This window comes from Procambarus clarkii, chromosome 80 (genome assembly GCF_040958095.1).
Source record: "Procambarus clarkii isolate CNS0578487 chromosome 80, FALCON_Pclarkii_2.0, whole genome shotgun sequence".
NCBI classification, from domain to species: Eukaryota; Metazoa; Arthropoda; class Malacostraca; order Decapoda; family Cambaridae; genus Procambarus; species Procambarus clarkii.
Genome location: NC_091229.1, coordinates 22708329 through 22712787, shown reverse-complemented (window position 1 = coordinate 22712787; position 4459 = coordinate 22708329). Strand labels below are relative to the sequence as shown.

The window sequence follows — 4459 nt, the reverse complement described above, 5'->3', positions numbered from 1 at the left end:
TTGGCCTAAAAAGTAGCGAAAGTAGCCCAATTTTGGGCTAAAAAGTAGCAAAAGTAGCGAAATTTTGGGCAAAAAGTAGCCCAATTTGGGGCAAAAAGTAGCGAAAGTAGCCCAATTTTGGCCTAAAAAGTAGCGAAAGTAGCCCAGTTTTGGGCTAAAAAGTAGCGAAAGTAGCGAAATTTTGGGCTAAAAAGTAGCAAAATTTTGGGCTAAAAGTAGCGACATTTTGGGCTAAAAAGTAGCGAAAGTAGCGAATTTTTGGGCTAAAAAGTATCGAAAGTAGCGAAATTTTGGCCAAAAAGTAGCCCAATTTTGGGCAAAAAGTAGCGAAAGTAGCCCAATTTTTGGCTAAAAAGTAGCGAAATTTTGGGCTAAAAAGTAGGGAAATTTTGGGCTAAAAATAGCAAAATTTTGGCCAAAAAGTAGCGAAAGTAGCCCAATTTTTCAAACAATGATGGTTTTAATCTAGGTAAAATATTTCAAAATATCTGAAGTTTGGCAGACATCATTTAAGAGCTTTGATTAAATTTAAGTTACCAAAGACTGTGAAAACCATGTTGTATAGATGTTTGTGTCACTTTTCTAATGTTTTGTAAATTTAACAATGATCTTTAGTTAATTTAATTATAATTTGTACAAAGCTTAGGTGTTGCATAGCTTTAAATTTACTTTCAAATATGAAAACTAAAATATTGACTAAAGTTTCTTCCACTTTAATATTTCAGACTAATTTGCAATATTTGTTAGTTTGTAAATTGAATAGGTAGTCCACTTTTACATCTTTTCAATGCATGCTCCTATGTAACAAGTTACAAATAGGTGTAAATTTTACCAAGTATTTATTTTCAAAGTAAAAAATTTCAGATGTTTAAACATTGCATTAATAGTAGTAAACAATTTCCAGCATAATTTCAGGATAAGGTATATAAAGTAGTTTCATTAAAATTGTTTTATTTAATAAGTTTTACATATACTATTTATAATACATCTAATATTTATTAGTTTCAGATTGTGGGACAGATGCTCCTAGATGAATAGAAGATCCAAAAGGCCAAGACAACTCCAGAGACAATCACCTGTAAAAGAAAGATAAACATTAAACAGGGACACTACTTTTATTATCACCAATGCCTAATAATAAGCCAGAAAAATCCTAACTCCCAATCTTTTAACATTGGCTCAGCAAGGCCAATCCCTTCCTCATATTTTAGTGCAGAGCTTGTTCCCCAAATGGGTGCATTACATCCACCACTCTAGTGCCATCAACACATTGTACATATGCTTTCTTGTAAGCACTGTACAATGTATTCCAGGCACTAGAGTTTTAGATGCATGCACCTATTCAGCAAACAAGCCCTGTAAGAATTAAATGTCACCATTGTTAAGGGTCCCTAAACCTATGCAATTCTAGTCCATCTATTAGATGGGTAGTAGAGCAAAGCTCTGAAAACGCCAGGACAGGGAAATCTGCAGGACTGCCTGGTCCCCTTCTATGAAATGGGGTAGGATCAGTACAAACTGCATCAATCCCTGTGGGTTGTAACAGTAGGACATAGTTACACACCTATAAATGGACTAGATAAGAGAATTAAGATTAACTGTCATTGATATAGCTAAAACATGGAATTCAAACTCACCCACTTTGTAGATTTCCTTTTGCAGAGTAAAGGAGCCTCACTCCAAGCCAGTCCATGCATCATAATCACCATCATCTGAAAAATATGTAAACAAATTAGCTTCAGATTTAAAACTGATCTAGCTTTACTTTTAAAATTAGCATTCAGTACTTTAAAAATTCAAATGGAAAATGTTTAATTTCTTAAATGGGTGGTGTGATGGTTATGGTTGAGTAACATGGTACAAGAGGGCAAGTATGCCAATTTCTAGCAAACTGGCAGAAGTGCACACTTTTTCTGCATAGATTCTAATGACAGTAAAGTTCCTATTAGAGTTACTAGCCACCATTCACTAATGACTAGGGGAAGCTAGCTCAGAGCATCTTTGATGTGCTTTGATGGCAACGAAAATGTTGCCCCCTTCAAAAAGTTAAGCTTGTCTACAGCATTTCCTTTTTAATTAACTATGTAAGGGGGAAGATTCTGAATAGCAAGTGCCAATAGGCTGTGCCACTGGTTTATGGCAAAAGATTCTGTAGCAATACAACTATAAGCCACACTTCCCCCCCCCCCCCTTTCCTCCCAACTGTTCAGTGTCAAAGGGGGGGGGGGGTCCATTTACTGTACCACTTGCATTTTAGTGTGGGCTTCATCCACTATTCTGATGTTGGCTGGAACATTTGTGCCAGCTACTGGTTTGAAAGGGAGGCATACCATGTGCCAATTCAGGGAGCTTTCCACGTTCCTCACTGCATGTTGGGAGGCAGTTCAAGACTTAACCAATCAACATCCGGGCTGGAGAGCAGTGCCAGCCGAGGGAGAATTTACCACCTGCAAAAAATTTAATACCCTTAACAATCTACACGATTTAGCTCATCTTTACCTAGCCTCCAAACCTTACACGTGTCAGCATTAAACTGCATTTGGTAGTCTTAACTATTTCAAAACTATTTAGGGCATCAGTTTTTTTATATGCCAATTCTGCAACTATTGCAGTCTAAACCAAAATTTGGTGTTGTGAATAACCGAGGTCCAAGGACAGCCTTTAGGCACTACTTTCAACATTTCTGCCCCCAACTTAACCCCATTTATACTATCATTTCCTTTGGTATAACCACGCCCTAATCAACTTGAGTCAGCACTCCCAATGATGCTAGCCTCTTATCAATTTTGTGCCACTATCGAAATCTCTGCTAAAGTCAAAGTACACAAAATCACAAACCTTATCACTATTTGATCAACTATGTAACCTAAACCATGAACAGCCAGTAGTCAAATTATGCGATTCATGTATCTAGTCACGTTTCTCAAAAAGAAGTGATGGTACTTGCAATGTTAGATTCTAGTAACTTTCCTCAGAATAGACTAAGCTAATTGGCCGCTAACTTAAGCGATAAAATTAACTTTACAAAATTTTCCTTTAAAACATACCATATTAGGAACTTTCCGCGACTGGCATTTACCAGACATGCTGTATTAAATAGAGTAAAAACGGTATACAGTATTGAGTCTAGTAAAACTACGGTAAATTAAATATGGTTAACTTGCATTCTTTAAGCATGGGCTGCATAGTAAATGAATTAAACTAAACGTTAAGCACCCTGGCAAACCACTCCGTTCTATTCAATTTATTTTATCACTTCGTCCGGCTAGATTAAGATTAGATTAAAAGGAACACCCTCTGGTAACGTCTGAACTAGTTAACCAAATAAATATTTAGGTAAAATACTTTCATAAAACCCGTCTACTTCCCCTACCAGTAGACTTGTTCAGCTAAAGGCATAATGTAATGTTCCACTTTAGTAAATAAAGACTTAAAAAAACACTACCCCATCTGTGTAGTTACCGGTTACCTGACATTCTACGCTTAAAATAACCCATCTATTTCCCATAATTGTTCGATATAACTTACCTCTCACCCGCTGGTCGAGTACACAGCAGTATATATCCTCCTCCATCACTCACCGCGTGGATACTACAGTATTTCACTCTGGCCGCAAATTGCCTCAAATCACCTACGTTGTCCATAAACATATATAGAAGAGCAACTGACCGTAAAACCCGTATAGCGATCATCACATAACGTGGGAACATTACTAGTACTCCTGTCAAAACATAGATGGCGCCAGGACAAACGGTAATTCCTATGGACTCGCCTAGTTATGCGTAGGGAATTGAGCTTCAGCTGTTTGGTCCCGCCCCTCAGCTGTATTCACCTAGTTGTACTCACCTAATTTGTGCTTGCAGGGGTTGAGCTTTGGTTCTTTGGTCCCGACTCTCAACCGTCAATCAACAGGTGTACAGGTTCCTGAGCCTATTTGGCTCTATCACATCTACATTTGAAATTGTGTATGGAGTCAGCCTCCACCACATCACTGCTTAATACATTCCATTTGTTAACTACTCTGACACTGAAAAAATTCTTTCTAATATCTCTGTGGCTCATTTGGGTACTAAGTTCCCCTTGTTCGTGTTCCACCCGTGTTAAAGAGCTGTCTTTGTAACTATCAAAATGCATATATCTTTGCTTTCATTTCAGTTATATTTATGACAAGGGACTAACATGTATATATACACTGGCTGCCTGTCCCCCTACACAATGATTTATTATTACCTATTATTTTATCATTTAATTTAAATATTAAATAAAATAATTTATTTAATTATTATAGTAAGTACTTAATAATTTAATAATAAGTACATAAAAATGATTAAAAAGTACAGTTTAGTCATAGGAGATTCCTAGATTGGGATTCACTACCAAATTTCAATATATCCAAGTATTTTTAGTGTGAAATGCTGTTATTATATGCATATATTGTTGTTTTAATAATATTACGCTT

The 4459-nt window shown here is 36.5% G+C and overlaps 1 long non-coding RNA gene across 1 annotated transcript; it reads right to left on the bottom strand.

Moving 5' to 3' along the window:
- Nucleotides 1–934: 934 nt before the first annotated feature.
- Nucleotides 935–3658, bottom strand: LOC123746175 (uncharacterized). The gene is made up of 4 exons (XR_006771471.2): nucleotides 3529–3658; nucleotides 2331–2447; nucleotides 1638–1712; nucleotides 935–1076 (listed from the first exon to the last, which is right to left on the bottom strand). It is a non-coding gene; the product is annotated as an uncharacterized lncRNA (long non-coding RNA).
- Between the last annotated feature and the right edge of the window lie 801 nt (nucleotides 3659–4459).